Below are 20079 nucleotides of genomic sequence, written 5' to 3'. Positions count from 1 at the left end.
GTTAGAGTTTATATTTGTTTTTGTGTGAAAAAAGCAAAAAACTAATATTTGGCCAGTGTTTGTGACTAAGTTGCTACTAAGAAAGACTGGACATACCCCACTTGCAATACCTTGGGTTGTCTACTTTGCAAATGTTATGCCATCATGGGGGTAATTCTCATTCCTGGGCTACCATACGCTCTCTGTCGGGATCCCGCGGGCGGCTGCGAGGGGAGGCTGCACTCCGCTCGCAGTACTCACCCTCCAGCCGTCCGCGGTCCCCTCCTCCACGTAGGTTCGGCGAGCGGCATCCCTCCAGCCTCGGATGCCGCCCGCGTCTTCCTCCACGCCCCCCAGCGGCAGCATGCATGACGCTGCACACTGGGAGACCGCCCAAGATATGACACGCCGGGGTCAGTCACCTGACCCGGCGTTAAAGGCACAGTGCCTCAATCACAGTGGGATGTTTAGATATCTCCCACGTGTGATTGTTAATTCTGATTGGAAATTATCCAATCAGGGTTAACCTGATGGTTTAAATACTTACCTTTCCTGTTCCTCCCTGCCCTGTTGTGGTCTTTGCTTGCTAGTATTTATACTGAACTTGTGTTTTCTGGTTACGTACTCTCTGGCTTGTTAATCTGACTTTGTGACTTTCTCCTACCCTTTGACCTCGGCTTGTTTCTCGTTATTCTGTCTTCTGGTTCCCCTTACTCGGCTTGTCTCCTGACTATTCTGTGTGTGCTTAGCCCGGCCACTCTAAGGTCCGGTACTGCACCTTTTCTGTGTGTGTGTGTGTGTGTGTGTGTGTGTTAGCGTGTTGGGTTCCCCGAATTATGACATTAAAACAGGGCCCATAATGGAACCTGCTGACATACCACAGCTCCTAGTTAATCAGGAGGCTAGAATGGATGGCTTGGACCACCGTATGGATCAGTTTGCTCAAGCTTTGCAAACCATACTGGCTCGTACTGCACACTTGCAGCCTGCCATTCAGGAGGCTGCTGCTGTGCCCCAACCCATTCCCACTCCAGTACCCGTTCCTGCTCATGTAGTGCATATGACGCCGCCACAGCGCTACAGCAGTGACCCAGCATTGTGTCGTGGTTTCCTCAACCAAATTGACATCCATTTGGTGATGAAACCACGTTCCTATCCCACTGACAGATCTAAAATAGCCTTTTTGATAAACCACTTGTCAGGGAGTGCTTTAGCATGGGCCAACCCCATGTGGGAGAATACGTCTCCTATGTCCTTTGCAGATTTTCTGACAGCTTTCAAACGCACGTTTGATCAACCCGGTAGGGTTGCTTCTGCTGGCAAAGCTGCTTAGGGTTCGACAGGGTAACAGATCTGTAGCGGATTACACTATCGAATTCCGCACTCTAGCAGCTGAAGTGGTTTGGAACAATGACGCCCTCGTAACAGCCTTTCAGGAGGGTTTGGCCGCTTACATACTGGATGAAATAGCATCCAGGGAATTGCCTGTTCTTCTGGATGATGTTATAGACTATATGATTCTTATTGATAACCGTATTACAGAGGGGCGTAGTCAAAGACAGCTGGATACAGGGGTGTTACCTGCTCTACCCAGTACTGCATTACTGGCATTACCCGCTCCTAGGCCACCATCCCCTGAACCCATACAATTGCTACGGGGTTAAATGCTACGGGGTTAACTGAGGCTGAAAGAGCGTACCGTAGAAGGGAGGGGTTATGCCTTTATTGTGGAAAGAGGGGGCACCACTGTAATGCCTGCCCTAAGGTACAGGGAAACTACAGCACCTAAGGCCTAGAGAGGGGTCGGCCTCGGGTGTTATGACTTTTTGTCCCCTCATGTGTCCATCTCCAGACCGTTTATTACGGTTTCTCTTTTGGTCAATAAAACCACTATAACAACTAAAGCCTTGATCGATTCAGATGCGGCAGACAACCTTATGGATGAGAACTTTGCCAAAACCGCAACCTTGACTTTGATCCAAAAGGCCACACCCTTGGCCGTTGAGGCCATAGATGGTAGACCGCTTGAGAAACCTCTGGTAACCCATGAAACCCAAGAAATTGTTATGTCTGTGGGTGCTTTGCACAAGGAAAGGTTAACCTTCCAAATAATTGACTCCCCTACTGCCTCCATCGTTCTGGGTTTTCCCTGGTTAGTTAAACACAACCCTGTACTTGATTGGGGTTGTTTGGATATACTCTCCTAGAGTGAATCTTGTCAATGAGACTGTATGGCGCATGTACGTCCTGTTTGTTCACTCAATGTGCCCACGGCTAAACCACTTTCTGTTTCTGTCCCTTCTGTATATGCAGACCTTGCATTGGTTTTTGAAAAAAGGGAGGCAGATAAGCTACCTCCACATCGTGAGTATGACTGTGCCATAAACCTGTTACCGGGTACTATGCCTCCTAGGGGTAAGGTCTACCCTCTTTCTGAGAAAGAAAACCAGATCATGGAGTACATACGGGAATCCTTAAGTAAAGGTTTTATTAGAAGGTCCTCCTCTCCTGCTGGTGCTGGTTTCTTTTTTGTGGCAAAGAAGGAGGGCGACTTGAGGCCATGTATAGACTACAGGGGTCTGAATAATATAACGATTAAAAACGCCTACCCTATCCCCCTCATCACTGAGTTGTTTGATCGTGTGAAAGGTTCTAAGTTCGTCACTAAATTAGACCTCAGGGGGGCTTATAACCTGGTCCGTATAAAGGAGAATGACGAGTGGAAGACAGCGTTCAATACGTGCAGTGGGCATTACGAATATCTGGTCATGCCTTTTGGACTGTGTAATGCTCCTGCTGTGTTTCAGGACCTTATAAATGATGTCCTTAGGGATCTATTGCATGTCTGTGCCGTGGTGTACCTTGATGACATACTTGTGTATTCCCCTGATTTGAAGTCACACCATAACCATGTTAGGATGGTGCTCAAAAGGGTATTACAGAACGGACTCTACTGTAAGTTTGAAAAATGTTTATTCGATCAGACCTCTGTGCAATTCCTAGGATATATAATTACTGAACATGGTTTCAGTATGGATCCTGCTAAATTGGAAGCCATACTGTCCTGGCCACTTCCCCAAGGACTGAAGGCTATCCAGCGATTTATAGGATTTGCCAACTATTATAGGAAATTTATAAAAAACTTTTCACCACTTATCTCTCCTATAGCGAAGCTGACTAAAAAAGGTCTACACCCTAGGGTTTGGACTCCTGAAGCCCTTAAAGCCTTCGAAACTCTCAAGAAAGCATTTGCCTCTGCTCCAGTGCTGCACCACCCTAATCCTTCTCTTCCCTTTGTTATGGAAGTAGACGCTTCTGAGTCGGGTGTGGGAGCAGTACTGTCACAGAGGTTGTCGTATGACAAACCCCCTCCATCCCTGTTGTTATTTTTCTAAAAGGTTGTCTGATCCAGAAAATAATTACGATGTTTGGAACAGGGAACTATTAGCTATTGTGTTAGCTTTTAAGGAATGGAGGTACTTATTAGAGGGTTCTAGGCACAAGATAATGGTTATAACAGATCATAAGAACCTCTCCTATATAGCTGATGCTAGAAGGTTATCTGCCCGGCAGGCTAGATGGTCTCTATTTCTTTCACGCTTCCAATACGTCATTACCTACAGACCTGGTTGCCGTAATGCCAAAGCTGACGCTATCTCTCGACAGCATGAACCATTAGAATATGTTAACCCGACTCCTGAACCTATTGTACCTGCGTCTCAGATAATAGCTGATAATAGTTGTTTTGTCTCCTTTCCTTGGTAGCATTAAGGCATACCAAACCCAAGCACCCCCTGAGACGCCGGTTGGCAAACTATACGTCAAAGCAAATGACAGAAAAAAGTTGTTAACTTTATTTCACACCGCCAAAACTGCCGGTCATCCCGGGGTTACCAAAACCTATAAGGGCCTCCTTCAACAGTTCTGGTGGGCTTCACTTAAGCGAGACGTAGTGGATTTTGTACAGGCTTGTCGGGTCTGTACGCAGTGTAAGTCCCCTAATGTGAAACCCCAGGGTCTACTGATGCCTCTATCTATACCCAAGAAACCATGGACCCACTTATCCATGGATTTCATTGTAGACCTTCCTCTTTCTGACGGTCAGACAGTGATATTGACTGTGACGGATAGGTTCTCTAAAATGGCACACTTTATTCCGCTTAAGAAACTGCCTTCTGCGGTTCAGCTAGCTCAGGTGTTTGCCAAAGAAGTGTTCCGTTTGCATGGGGTACCTCAGGATATCGTATCTGACAGGGGCCCTCAATTTGTCTCTCGGTTTTGGAGGGGCTTTTGTGCTGAGATGGGGGTCTCCTTGTCGTTCACTTCCTCCTATCACCTGCAATCTAACGGTGCAGCCGAACGTGCTAATCAGTATGTTGAATTGTATCTGCACTGCTTCACTAATGCGCACCAGGACGACTGGTCTCGCCTCCTTCCGTGGGCTGAATTTGCCAGGAATACGGTGTCTCATTCGTCTACTGGCTTAAGTCCTTTTGAGGTTGCTTATGGGTTTCGGCCTTCTGTCCTTCCCGGTGCGTTCTCCGACAAGGTAATGCCCACCTTGAGCCAGCACCTCGCCTCTTTGCGGAAGATGTGGGATCAGGTCCATGTTGTGCTGTCTCGTTCAGCAGCTGCTCAGAAGAAGTTCGCTGATCGCCGTAGGGTTGCGGCCCCTTCTTATGTTCCGGGTGATAGGGTATGGTTGTCCTCCAGGAACCTCCGTCTCAAGGTTCCCTCGATAAAATTTGCTCCCCGATTTCTTGGTCCCTACAAGGTGTTACGTAGGGTTAACCCCGTTTCCTACTCCCTTGACCTGCCTCCTTGCGTATTCCAAACACGTTTCACGTCTCGCTTTTGAAGCCCTTGCTGTGTAACCGGTTCTCTCGTCCCCTCGGACGGCCCGTTTCCCCTCGCGCTGTCTCTAGTGACGTGTACGAAGTGGCTGCCCTTCTCGACTCTCGTGTTTCTAGGGGTCAAGTCCGTATATACTACACCATCGTTTCTATTATATCTCTTTCCCTCCAGATTCTCCCACATTTATATCCCTTAATATAAGGGTGAGTTAGTTTGTTTTATTTTACTAGCGCTCCACTGGGTCTTGTTTGTTGTGACTTTTCTACTCTCCTCACCCCACTGTTCCGCATGTTATTGTGTTAAGGTTTGGAGGTACCTTCACGTGTGTTGAGCTGCTTAGTTGAACTAGGTTCTTCATTACATTATTATTTGAGCGCCTTTACAGCACGTTTTTTTTGCTACTACTTTCTGTTTCTAGGGGTCGGCTGCAATATCTGGTGGATTGGAAGGGGTACGGCCCTGAGGAGCGGTCTTGGGTTTCGTGCTCTGATCTGCACGCTCCCTCTTTGGTCCGCTCCTTTCATGCCTTGGTTTCCTTTGAAGCCTTCCGCTTCCCGCCCTCCGGGCGGTTTTCGAGGGGGGGGCTAATGTCGGGATCCCGTGGGCGGCTGCGAGGGGAGGCTGCACTCACCCTCCAGCCGTCCGCGGTCCCCTCTTCCACGTAGGTTCGGCGAGCGGCATCCCTCCAGCCTCAGATGCCGCCCGCGTCTTCCTCCACGCCCCCCAGCGGCAGCATGCATGACGCTGCATGCTGGGAGACCGCCCAAGATATGACACGCCGAGGTCAGTCACCTGACCCAGTGTTAAAGGCACAGTGCCTCAATCAAAGTGGGATGTTTAGATATCTCCCACGTGTGATTGTTAATTCTGATTGGAAATTATCCAATCAGGGTTAACCTGATGGTTTAAATACTTACCTTTCCTGTTCCTCCCTGCCCTGTTGTGGTCTTTGCTTGCTAGTATTTATACTGAACTTGTGTTTTCTGGTTACGTAATCTCTGGCTTGTTAATCTGACTTTGTGACTTTCTCCTACCCTTTGACCTCGGCTTGTTTCTCGTTATTCTGTCTTCTGGTTCCCCTTACTCGGCTTGTCTCCTGACTATTCTGTGTGTGCTTAGCCCGGCCACTCTAAGGTCCGGTACTGCACCTTTTCTGTGTGTGTGTTAGCGTGTTGGGTTCCTCGAATCGTGACACTCTCAAAGGCAACATAACCAATCTGGCAAATTCCAATGTAAAAAAAAATGCAAGCCTTATATATAACTCTCTAACTTTCCAAAACACCATAAAACCTGTATATGGGGGGTACTGTTATTCTCGGGAGACTTCATTAAACACAAATATTAGTGTTTTAAAACAGTAAAACATATTACAACAATAATATAGTCCATACAAGTGCTGTTTGTTTGTAAAAAAAACTGCAAAAAAAAACACTTTTACTTAAAATATCATCGTCGTAATACAATTTACCAGTTTGAAACACTAATATTTGAGTTCTGCGAAGTCTCCCGAGTAAAACAGTACCCCCTATGTACAGGTTTTATGGTGTTTTGGAGAGTTTCAGGGTCAAATATAGTGCTTGCAAATTAAATTCTCTGCACTTTCTCCCTGTGTTGTCAGGCATGTCAATCAAATTTTAATTAATCAAATCACATAATTATGTTAAAAGATTACTTAAATATACATGTAGAATTTTAATATATATGCATTTATAGGTATTTAAATTCTATGGGTATACAAATGTAATCTTTCATGTAATTATATAAATGTATTTATATATATATATATATATATATATGTGTGTGTGTGTAGAAAGGCCATTAGGCCTGAATTTGTGGGAGGAGTAATCCCAGCCCCTACTCACCTCTGCCGTTCAGCTGATTGTCTATCCCCATAGCAACCAGCACTTCCGGTCCAAGCTTCCCGCCAGATCAGCTTCAGTCTCCTGCAGCAAGAGGTCCATAGCTTTCCTCCGTCCGTTCTGAGGCCCGCCGCGCGTTTTTTTTCCTCCCGGTCGCGGTACCCGGCTTCCGATCACGAGACCGGCACGCTCACGTAAGCTAAGTGAAGGAAATGGCGTTTGGCTATTTCCCTCTGTTCGGGCCTAAAAATGTAGGGGTAGGCTCCCTCTATCTTCTTTACACGTATCCATGCTCGTTTTAACGTATTCAGCGTTCGCACCAAAACGAACGAACGCTCGTCACACTTACGCATCGTTCACGTATTCGTACGGAAACTACCGAACTATGTATAAGTATAACTCTCATATTATTCGTTGTATTTCTATGTTTCAGTTCGGTCATCCAGTACCGATCTATTCGTACGGTTTAAATGAATGCACGGTACTAATCCATATTACGGTTAATTCTTTTAAACCATGCTAAACAAATTCACGAATTTCATTTACACGAATTCTAAATATAAACGTATATTCCCTGCTCGGTCAGTTAACTGCTGATACCTACATGTCAGTATTTGGTTATACAATCCGGTCTAACTACCAGCCTTTTTTCTCAAAATATGTTGGCCGGTTTGATATATCTAAAACATTTAAAATCTCTACAATTATTTATCACATACGGTTCTTTTTCTACACCTAATTAACTAGTAACCCACGTTTTTAAATCCTTTTTTTAACAATTCTTATAGACTTCCATGTCACAAATATAAATAAACTAGTTTCTAAACTATACACCAACCATATTCAAACCTACATACAGACATTAATTTATTAAACACGATATTCTAGGATATCCGTTAAATCCACATCTGTACTACATCTTCTCCTAACAATCACGCAGTCACATGTTTTTGGCTTTACAGATTGCATCGGTTTCCCGCATTTCTGTTCAAAAGTTGTTATTTCAAGTTCTTTTATTAGAGGAACAGGTGTATTTTTCTCACTTTGGTTTCATCTAGGTCTAGGCCTCAAATTCAATTAAACTGTTGGGATTTATTACATACTGTCACATCTGTCGTTAACTATCGAAATATTCATTGGTTAATCCTTAGCTCCAGTATTATTCTAGGCCTCCACCGGTTTCTACACATTTAACCAGTCACGCTCAACATAGTTCCCGTACGTCAAATCAAGGTATAGTTCTCTACTCTTTTTAAGACCTTTTTCATACAAGACCTCACGCGGTCTCGATTTCATTACAATTTTCTCACGGTCTTACGCCCACGGTATGTTAATTCTTTACAATTTCTCTACCCAGACATACGGTCATACTGCCATCAGGCCCGGAAAAACACCCAACCTACCTGACCCGGTACTCAGTCATACCATCAGGTACTTACGTCCTTACCCATGTATGTCCATTGCCACCCCAAGGCCTCATTCAGCCTTCTCCTTAAACGCAAAAATCGTCCCAGTCGCATACCAAACCTTTTCAGATCCCTCAATGCAGGATCTAACGTTGCGCCCTAAACAACCAACTCTCAATACAAACCATACGCCACCACGATACGCATAAATACATCAACATTTGTCTTAAATCCCCAGGCTTCTTCCTCAAGGAGAGCAGCAGACAAGACTCGCCACACTTAATACTACTAGAAGGTTCCAGATATCATTTACAACCACTCAAGGTTAGTATCCACACACCACTCCAGAATTCTCATTCAAACTTAAGTATACAATCGAACTGGCTACAGGGTCTAGGCTACTGCCTTAGCTCACCCTATCAGGAAATCCGGTCCCGCAAGTCCATCCCCCCCCCCCCCCACCTCAACACAGAGGTACGGCCCCACGCCCAAATCATAGTTCTACGACTCGCACGCCCCGCTACAGGGCTCTAGTCAGGGCCTAACCTGTCACGGCCACACGTTTTTGAATTCTCTTTACAGTCACCGAGAGGCCAACACCCCGCCACCACGTCTGTGGCCACAACTTCATAAGCCAAAGCATAGGTAGAGCCTCTCACTGCCACTTGGCATTAGCAGAGCCTCACCTATCCAAAAATTCAACAGATAAGTTTTTCACTTTGGCATTCGCATTACAGTCCAGTTCTTCCAAATACACCACCCCTCATATCCCTCCAACGTTCCTTACTCCCCTTCTAAAATATCTTTCACATAATCATTCCTTTTTAGAATGTCCCAAGAACCAATCCCCATCGAAGAATTGCCAGAAGAAATACCATTTACGCCAATCAGACCCGAGTCTCCAGGCGAATCTCTCACTCTCTCAACTCCCACGTCCTTGAGAGCATGGACTATTCCCAAAATTACGGCCGAGCTTAGGCTCAGTGGAATCCCCTTTCCAGCCACAGCTAGAAAGGCAGAACTTTACAGGCTGCTTATCTACCAAGCCCCTGAGCCTAGGCCAGGCACTAGCTCTCAAGGACAGCCGCCAAGCACCGGCACGGCCACCCAGGATACCCTGGCAGCAATCTTGGCCAACCTACAGACCCTTAATAGCAGGCTATCTAAGGTGGAGAGCGCCATCTCCTCCCCAGGTACTACCCCGGGCATCCCAGTCTCCACCCCGGCTGTCCCCGCTATACCAGCATGCCCCCCCATACCCTTTGAGTCACCAGCGCACTCCGTCCCAGACTCTATCAAGAAAGATATCTTCGACGGGAAGGACGTGTGTCTGGTGTCTTTGCTCATAGCCTCCCAGGACATACTGGAGAACAAGGCATACAACTACGGTGACATATCAGTAGTGCTTAAGACGAGAGATCCCAGGCTTAATAAAAAACTTTCTATCCCCCAGTTTGTGATAGCCTTCGGGATATACCGCAACGTCATTTGCACAGTGTATCCCCACAGGAGAGAAGAGTTAGACCTCTATCTTCACAAAGTGGGGAATCTAGGCATCAAGTACGGGGGCTCCTCTTTCTACGACTACCACAAGTCAGTATCAGCGAAGGCGGCGACCCATCTGAAGCAGTTTAATGTAAGAATTAACTGCTGCCAGATGGATACAGAACTATTCTGTCGCCACTTCGCTGGACTCAGCCCCCCGGCTTGTGCCAAATGTAACTCCACATCCCACACGGCTGACCTATGTCCCGCCGAAGCAGATCCCACCACCTCCACTCCCACCCCTCACCCCACTTTCACCCCTTACAACAAACCAGCGGGTGGTCTATGTGACAAGCTGGGTAGGCCCATCTCCTTTTTAGGCATGGCGCAGGTGTGCAATAATTTCAACGCAGGCTCCTGCAGTTTCAGCGCCTGTAGATTATTGCACATCTGCTCCATATGCTTTAGGGCACATACCAAGACCATGTGTCCGGCCAGGTTGTCACCAAACAAGTGTCTAACCGACATTAACATTGACAACCTGTTTTTTTACCTAAGGTCACACCCTAGCAGGCACTTGGTGGAATATCTCACCACAGGGTTCACACATGGGTTTCTCACGGGTATAGTAGCCATCCCCCCAGGTACACTAGAATGTCCTAATCTCCTGTCAGCACGTCTAGACCCAGTCTCCATAGACACTCTCCTTTCCTCTGAAATCACCAACGGTTTCATGATCGGCCCTTCACCTCCTCACCATTTTCCTCCTGGCGCACTAACCCCATTGGTATGGCAATTCACAAATATTCCAATATAAAACGCTTAATTATCGATTTATCGGCACCGCACTCCTCTTTTGTACCAAGCATAAACGCACTCATTCCAGCAGACGAATTCTCACTCCAGTACGTAACTATCGATGACGCCATACAGTCCATCATATCTTCTGGTAATCGGCCCTGGCTCAGCAAAACAGACATCACAAACGCGTTAAGTTACTACCCATGCACCCCTCACTCTGGCACTTACAGTGTTAAATGGCGAGGGAAATACTACTTCTCCACACGACTCACTTTCAGTTCTCGAAGCAGCCCCAAACTGTTCTATATTTTCGCTGAGTCACTATGCTGGCTGCTTCTGAACGTGCTGAGGTGTCACTCAGTTATTCACTATCTAGACGACTTCCTACTGATAGAGCCAGGGTCACAAACACCCACCGCTATCAGCAGTACTACAGCACTATTTTCCACACTTGGAGTTCCTTTGTCCCCATCTAAAACAATAGGCCCCACAACTAAACTTACCTTTTTGGGGATAGAGCTGGATTCTGTTAAACTCAGAGCTAGCCTTCCCCACGACAAACTGTCACGATTGAGAGGGGAGATAGACATGTTCCTGCGAATGATGTTTGCACTAGGAAGGAACTTCAGTCCCTTCTGGTATCCCTGAACTTCGCCATGCGCATCATCCCGCAGGGAAGGTCTTTTTTTTTTTTTTTTTAATTCTTTATTTTGGTGTGCATAGAAATTACCAACTTGCCGGCACTGCCACAACAGCAGGTGCCGGCGGTTCTGGTATAGCAAACATAAGTTACAACTGCACAATTTTTTATCTTTAACATACAAGCTTGGTTTCAGGCGAAGTAATAGCTATGTCAGTGAACACGCAACATGCAGCGTAGAAAAGTAGACAGGAGCGGATATGCAAACTGACATTAAAAAAAATAAAAAATAAAAATAATAATTACAGGCATGTACAAGCTCAGGTGTCTGACAATATTTGCCCTAATTCTTGCCTGCGTCACATCCTAGGCCCTGAATCTTGCAATAAAGTTATGTCGAGTAAAAGTATGAATAAAACAAAACAATAAGTAATGCAAAGTAAACGTAGGTGTAGTCGCTTAAATGTAAACCAGCTGATTACTAGTAGCTAGCCTCTGCTTTATAGATTCCACTGGGATTTCCCTGCCTCTTACTGCTAAGGGCTACACATATGCGGGCAGGTAGGTAGGCTAGGTAATGCCCAGGTCCGTACTAGGAGTAGTCACTTAGGCATAAAAAAAAAAAAAATTAATAAATAAATAAAAAAAAACGACAACAATAATGCTTTTAAGTATTAAGAAAATACCATGTGGATGCCTAGCAATGAAACATTTAAACATTTTAACTGGAGAGATGGTATGTAGTCACTTATAAACAATCAAGCATTGGTTATTATTAGTGCGGTTGTGTGTGCTGCAGTAGGGTTATAGATTAACTATAAACACGTGCATTGTTACTAAGTTATACAGGCTAAAACATTTGGAAATAGGGTACACGTGAGAGGAAGGATTAAACGTTTAGTTAGAGTACTCCTATGGATTTCAAAATGTAAAACTTATTAGTAGATTATAAGGTTTAGAAATGTCAGTGAGAGGGTATGCGAATGTGAGGCCCTACAGGACAGCCTCGTGAGTCAGTTGAGCAAATATTGGGCTCAGAGTCTATGGGCAAGACCTCAGCCGATTCCACAGTCCTGGCTCAGTGAGATTCCGGCACCGCTGTCAGGTAAGGGGGTCAGTTGGGCTCCGTAGCAACTCTCCAGCTTGGCGTGGGTACCTTGTGTGGTGGGCGTATGTTTTCGTAAAGTCCCAGAGGTTCTAGGTTGCTCGGCAGAGGTGGGTGGCGGGGTCCGTTAGAGTCAGGTGGTGACGGCGTCGGAGTGTAGGTGAAGGCGCCTCAGTGCCATTTAGGTGGTGACCGCGGCGTTTGTGACTGGCGTGAGGTTTCGAGGTATGAATGGGGCACTGCCCGCCGGGTCCCAACTGTGAGTCGGTGTGGTGGGGGCCTTGGGGTTCGCCTGGAAGAGTGAGTCCCATGTCAGGCCCAAGGCCTGCAGTAGTTCTGCTGCGCCTTGCGGGTCGTGGATTTTGTGGGTTGTATCACCGCGCTGCACATGGAGTGCGTTGGGGGTCCGCCAACGATACGGAATGTTGCGTTGCTGGAGTGTGGCGGTGAGGGGTCGGAGTGACCTACGCCACGCCAAGGTACCCCCCGACAGGTCGCCGTAAAAGGTCAGTTTTGTACCCTCAAAATGTAAGGGAGTTTTTCCCCTGAGGGCGTTAAGGACCACCGCTCTGTCCACTCCGCTGCGGAAGGTAAGGATAGTGTCCCTTGTGGCCGAGTTAGGGGCTTTGGCAGGTTTTGGAATCCTGAAGATATCGGTGGGCACGATGGGTACAGTATTACCTGGAGGCAGTATGCCGGTCAGAAGGCGTTTGACCGTGTGCGGGACTTCTGTCTCCGGCAGCTCTTCTGGAAGCCCCCTGACCTTGATATTGTGCCGTCTTCTCGCGTCCTCCTGGGCATCTAAGCGCCGTTCCAGCAGCGTATTTTTGCGGTGCAGTTCCTGCAGTTCACCCTGTAATGTGGCTATAGTGCTCTTGTGTTCGTGAGAGGAGGCCTCCAGCACAGTAATGCGGCCTGTCAGGCCCTGCAGTTCACCCCTTAGGGCCGTGACGTCCGTGAGAATATTGTGTTGCAGATCGGCCAGGAGGGCTTTCAGCACCCCAGTGGTCACTAGGTCGGCATCAGGGTCTTTCCTCGTATTGCTTGAGGTTTTTTTCGGTTTCGGGTCTGGAGTTGGGGGGTATTCCTCCTCTGCTTCCTCGGAATATTCGTCCGAGAAGTCCGTGCAGCCACCATGGAGCGCCGCCATATTGGCTTCACTCGGGCCGCATGCTCGCCTCCACATTTCCCCGATTGTAAGCCCCGGGGTGGTTACATCTGCCGCCTTCTTTTTATGCTTGCGTCCCATTTGGTTTGTGGGGTGTCCGCGTGCAGGCAGCGGTTAACGGTGGCGATATTGGAGGTAATTAGGCGTTATTTCTCCGATTTTGACACAGAGCTCCTGAGTAGTGCGTCTGTCTACCTCGATCCGTCGACCGGAAGCCAGGGAAGGTCTTTTATATCCAGGCTTCTTTGCCTGCTCCACGGAGTGCCGGAATCCTGCCCAGTTTCGTTGGACCCCCATGCCAAGGCTGACTTAGCTATGTGGGGGAAGTTTTTGGCAGAATGGAATGGTATCTCCATGTTTATCCCCCCTCTCTCCACTTCTTCACCCATCATTCACACAGACGCCGCAGCCAACACTGGTTTCGCAGCCATTTTCGGGAACCACTGGTTTAGGGGTCACTGGCCCACTGAGACGGATGCCTTGCCAGGATTCAGGGAGACCTCAGCACTATTCGAAATTTATCCCATTGTGGCGGCCTCACACACCTGGAGTCATCTCTGGTCCGGCAAGGCAGTTAAATGCTACTCAGATAACTCGGCGGCTTGCGAAATCATTAACAAAGGGCGCTCATCATCCCTGACCATCATGCGGCTGGTTCGCAAGCTGACCTGGCTGGCAGCATCCGGTCAGTTTCACTTAGTGTGTTTTCACATCCTGGGTATTCACAACACTGCCGCTGACGCGCTCTCATTCTCAATTCCAGGCATTCTCTCAGGCACTCCCTACGGCTCACCAACAGCCATCCAGGACACCACGTTTTCACGAACTAATCTTGGATTAAGCACACTTATGCATCACGCTAGAACTCTCACTCACCAAGCACTATCACCCAATACTGCTATCACTTATAATAGGGCACTTACCATATTTAACAAATTCACCGCAGAATTCGGATTACAAGCCGACTTTTCTATTCAAACCATGGTGGCTTTTGCCTCTTTCTGCCACTTACATCTTAAGCTTTCTCATAACACCATTAAACTTTACATCACCGGGGTTCAGCACCACAGCCTCACTAATTTTCCTAACACTCCCTTCTTGTCATCATATCCCATTAAAAAGGTTTTGAAAAGTATATCAAAGGTTTCACCTCCACTCACTATCACTAGATTACCTATAGACGGGCCTATCTTCAGATCACTTAGCAATCTCCTTGACAAGGCCCCGTTCAATCCCAACACAAATACGGTGATCAAATCAGCTATATATCTCGCTTTCTATGGTTTTCTCAGACCTAGAGAGTTCACTGTGGTTTGTCAAGGAGATATCACGCACAGCCTTAAAACATTGCACCTCACTAAGATGGAGGATCACTACCTACTTTCGATCCCTACAACTAAAACCAATCAGTCACAACACCCTACCGTAATTCCTCTCTTCCCTACTGATAATGCCTGGTGTCCGGTCAAGGTGCTAGACCACCTACGGTTAACTCATCACGCATACCTACCAGACTCTCTGCTCTTATCACTACAAGGGCACCCGCTTACCACTGCAAAATTCATGTCACATGTCAGAACTCTGATATCTAAGCTCGGATTCAACCCAGCTGCATTCTCCGGGCACTCCTTCCGCATAGGAGCCGCCTCATCAGCCTCTAGCACAAACACACCGGTCCACATCATCAAGAGACTGGGTCGATGGAAATCCTCCATATATCATGCATATATTCCACAACCGGAAAAAGAGCTTCGTCAAGCTTTCAGGAACTTGGTCATGTAAAATGCAATAAAGTGTGTATATCTCGAATTTATCTTTTGCCCTCTTTTATTTACAGGCCCACTCATATGTTGGTTTCGGCACACCACAACCAACTTTGCTCTTACAGATACTATCTATTATGTATTAAATTCCGAGCACAAATATACAAATATATATATATATATATCTCTATTTGCGGTTATTTGTATTTTATAGATAGATATTTATAGAATGTCCTTCTAAGTGTATTTTGTTACCAATATATATATATATATATATATATATATATATATATATACTAATAACAAAATACAGTTAGAATGAAATTACATATGTATATATAATTCATTTTAATTTAAAAAAATATATTGTATGTATTTATTTTATTTATTTATTATTGTAAATATACGTATGTGTATATATCTATTATATATACATATTGTATATATGTAACATCATTCTAAGTGTATTTTAATACTAATATATGTACTTATATTAGTATTAAAATACACTTTGTATGACGTTACATATATATAATATGTATACATAAATGATATAGATATAAATATATTTATTTTATTTTTAAACATGTCTAATATTTTTTTTTTACACCTCCCCACCAGCAGGGGGACTGTCTGAGAGCTCAAACAGTCCCCATGCTGGCAGATCCACAGCCAGCTATAGGGGGCCATGTGATCGCTCTTTGAGAGCGATCACATGGCCCCCGGGGGTCTCATTTGCCGGGGGAGGGCTGCCTGGGCTGTCAGGCAGCCCTCCAGAAGAGGATCACGGTGGAGGTGAGTACACAGGACCTCCAGGGGCTGCAAGCCATTACGGCATTCTATGCCGCCGCAACGGCTTTAAAGCCCCTTTAATGCGGGATGCCATAGAACGCCGTAACGGCGTTAAGGGGTTAATCCCTTAAGGACTGAGGCAGTTGTACAAGTTCAGATCAAAACAAAACTTTGAATTTGCGCTATATGTCTGTTCAATCATAATTCACCTTTTTCATATTAAATGCACCCACACTTTATTATACATCATTTTGTTCAGGAGAAACAGGGCTTTCCTTTCATATCAAATATTAATAAATGAAACCTAGTTTAATATGAATAAAATATTTTTAAAATGAAATGGAGAATTTGGTTTTTTTTTTACTTCTGCATGGCAATTTAACTGTGAATGTCATAATACTGTTGGCTGTTACTGCAATAAAGTACACATATTTTTATTCAATGATGTCTCACAAATAAAACAGTACCCCCCGGGTATAGGTTTTATGTTTTGGAAAGTTACAGGGTCAAATATAGCACGTTACATGTTTCAGTTTATACACACTGAAATTTGCCAGACTGGTTATGGTGCCTTTGAGACCATATGGTAGCCCAGGAATGCGAACTACACTCATGATGGCATACCATTTACAAAAGTAGACAACTCAAGGTATTACAAATGGAGTATGTCCAGTCTTTTTTAGTACAAGAAGAGAAAAAACTCATAGGCACTCCAACTTCAAGCTGCAGGCAGATTTATTATGACAGAATGCAACGCAACGTTTCGACCGGAAAGGTCTTTTTCAAGCTCAAGTTTCCGGTCGAAACGTTGCGTTGCATTCTGTCATAATAAATCTGCCTGCGGCTTGAAGTTGGAGTGCCTATGAGTTTTTTCTCTTCTTGGATTATTGTACTGGGATTGCTGGTCCTGCTCTGGAGCACCCTTGGCCGTTGGGACTGAGTGCGGTTCTCATCACTTACTCTGCTCAGTCTTTTTTAGTAGTCACTTCGTCACAAACACTGGCCAAAGTTAGCATTTATATTTGAGTGTGAAAAATGCAAAAAACTAATTTGAACACTAATTTTTTGGGTAATTCTCATTCCTGGGCTACCATACGGTCTCAAAGGCAACATAACACGTCTGGCAAATTTAAATGTAAAAAAGCAGAAATGCTAGCATTGTATTTGACTCTGTGACCTTTGAAAACACCATAAAACCTGTACATGAGGGTTACTGTTATACTCGGGAGACTTCACTGAACAGAAATATTAGTGTTTCAAAACAGTTAAATGTATCACAACGATAATGTCCTCAGTGAAAGTACTTCTGTGTCTGAAAAATGCAAAACATGGCTCTTTCACTGACTATATCATCGTTGTGATACGTTATACTGTTTTGAAACACTAATATTTGTATTCAGTAACCTCTCCCGAGAAAAATAAATTAAATATAAGGCTTGTCTTCTTGTATTCTGTGGACCTTAATTAATATAATGACTTAATTAAATATGAGATGTATAAAGTTATATATTCGCTCGAAGTGTATTTTGATATTAATATATGTATATATTAATATCAAAATACAGCTAGAACGAAATTACACATGTATATTTGTGGGAGGAGTTAGCGTTCCTATAAAACGCTACTCCCCCTTCTTACCTTCGCTGTGACGTTCGCTGCTCACTTCTGGTCTGTTCACCTCTCCGTGACAGCTGCACTTCAGGGTTCCGGCATCCTTTCCATTTTTCCCGACAGTTGGCATCTTTCGTTTGTGCAAATTTCAGCTGAACCAAACAAACGAACGATCAGGTAATCGGCAAAAATAGCCATGTGCAGGCTGTTCCCACCCTTCGGACAAATCATTCAATTCATGCTTCACATATTTATTGCGAACAAACAGACACACGCTTAATAGACCTGCTATAACAGGTCTTTTCATTAGTTACATTCGTGAGAACTATCAAACTTTGTTAATTTGTGCAATTACTGTTCTATTGGTTAGTTAAGTGAATGGAAGATCACTGAGAATAATGCATTACCATATACCTGTCAACTGTTAAGTCAGATTCCAGCCAATCACCAATTATATAGACATTGTATTTATACTTTCACAATGAACTTAAACTGTTATGTAAATTCTGTTATATATTATACATTCCCTCCTTTTATTTATTTTTTTATCAAGGTAAATGCAATGTATTTGATAAGTCTATTGTGTATCACGTCCAAATAATTTTTGTTGACGAATTGCTCAGACAGATCAGTTCAACAAACATTACAAGTTACCAATCTCTATTTACATTTGTTCTAGAGTTTCAACAAGCTAATATTATATTACATTGGACAAATTACTTATTATAATTGACTAAGCTACCCTTATCCGTTACATAAACCCGTATAATTGGGCATTCCAATACTGATATAGCTATAATTAAAAATCTTAAGGATACCCTTTCCCTTTATTGACATACAACACCTCAATTTCAGGTTTCCTGAAGGGCATTCAGCCAAAAGCCCGGTTATTGGTTCATTAATATTGTCTCCTGTGTCTATCAGGTACAAAAGGTATTTTTGTTCACATCTCTAATAACTGCCTCTACAAGGCCACACAGTTCACCCTCCTCCTTCAATCAGATACTACCAGGCTTTAATGGCTCTCCTGTTAGGGGAATATAGTAGCTATCCCTGGACTCTTCAGCACACTCAGGGCCTAAGGATACAATTCTATCATGCAATATCACTTCACTATACTAAATTTAAACATATTTTTTTTCTCTCTCTCTCTCCTCTCTTCTCCCTCTCCCCCCTCTTTTTAATGTTATTCTCCCTCTTCTCGCTCCCCCTTCCCTTTATTCACCTTTTTCTCACTCTTTATCTTATGATGTAGGTCTCATAGGGAGCTTTTCCACAGAAACCGCAACTTGGGTTTTGCGAGGTATGTTGCATTACCCCTTCATCAAGCCCCCGTACACGGTCAGAGAACTGGCTGTTTAGGGTTAGACGCTTTTACTAGTAGCTGGTCCCACGAGACCAACTTCCCAATCTCAACACGGAGATTTTCGCCCCCTCGGCCTAGATCATAGTCAGAGCATCGCATTCACCCATCTATCGGGTTCATAGTTAGGGCCTCACCTGTCACAGGCACACGTTTTGAATCTTTTACTGTCCCCGAAAAGCCAACACCCCGCCACCACACTAGTGACTCGAGCCCCACGCCCAAATCATAGAGCCTCTCACCAGCCGCTTGGCAACTAGCAGGGCCTCACCTGTCACGAGGTAGATAGCTTTTCTCTTTGGCACTAGTTAGCCAGCCAGTTCTACATAAGCTCAGCTGTGTTTTCATTAATCAGATCATTGTTGTTGTGTTGTTCTTTCTTGCAGTATTTCCCAAAAAGCCAACATAGGCGAAGAATAATCTCCCCCAGCACACCCGCTAGACCTAACACCCCTATAAGGCATGGTACCCCATGGCTGTGATTGGCCAGTGCAGCATGTGACCCAGCCTGTATATAAGCTGGAGTCACATGAGCTCTTATAAGTGTAGGGAGAGGATGCTACAGCTGTGAGGGACAGATTAGGAAAGAATTCTGGTGTTGAATCTGCAAACTACAGCGATTATTTTTGTGGGTGCTATACTACATTTTTGTACCCTGCCCTGAGCCCAGTGGACAGAGAAATAAGCAATGAGTCTGTTTGTTAGGTGGGCACTTGCAACTACATGTGTGCCAGGCACATTACTTTAATCCTGTTCTGGTAGCTCAGTGGGCAACATCTAGGCATTTTTAAATACTGCTGTGACATTGCAGTTTGACAAATTCACATTTTTTTTGTGCTAAAAAGTAAATTTGTGGTGTGCACTTCATATCTGAGAGTCAAATAAAACCGTCAAATACTGCTGTGACATTGCAGTTTGACTAATTCACATTTTTTTTGTGCAAAAAAGTACATTTGTGGCGTGCACATCAGACCTGAGAGTCAAATAGAACCGTCAAATACTGTGGTTACATCGCAGTTTGAAAAATTCACATTTCTTTGGCGCTGAAAAGGAAATTTAGGGTGTGCACTTCATATCTGATAGTCAAATAGAACCGTCAAATACTGCTGTGACATTGCAGTTTGAAAAATTCCCAAAAAAAATTGTGCTAAATAGTACATTTGCTGCCTGTGGTGCACTTCATATCTGAGAGTCAAATAGAACCGTCAAATACTGCTGTGACATTGCAGTTTCACTAATTCACATTTTTTTTG

The 20079-nt window shown here is 44.7% G+C and overlaps 2 protein-coding genes across 2 annotated transcripts in view; both read left to right on the top strand.

The window, feature by feature from the left end:
- LOC134586516 (cytochrome P450 2K1-like) overlaps positions 1-20079 on the top strand; it is a 426562-nt gene that overhangs the window by 174416 nt on the left and 232067 nt on the right. The window lies entirely within an intron of this gene.
- LOC134586518 (cytochrome P450 2K1-like) overlaps positions 1-20079 on the top strand; it is a 71186-nt gene that overhangs the window by 2836 nt on the left and 48271 nt on the right. The window lies entirely within an intron of this gene.

The sequence above is a fragment of the Pelobates fuscus genome, chromosome 2, assembly GCF_036172605.1.
Source record: "Pelobates fuscus isolate aPelFus1 chromosome 2, aPelFus1.pri, whole genome shotgun sequence".
NCBI lineage: Eukaryota > Metazoa > Chordata > Amphibia > Anura > Pelobatidae > Pelobates > Pelobates fuscus.
The sequence above is the reverse complement of the archived record's forward strand: the minus strand, read 5'-3'. Positions and strand labels throughout refer to the sequence as shown.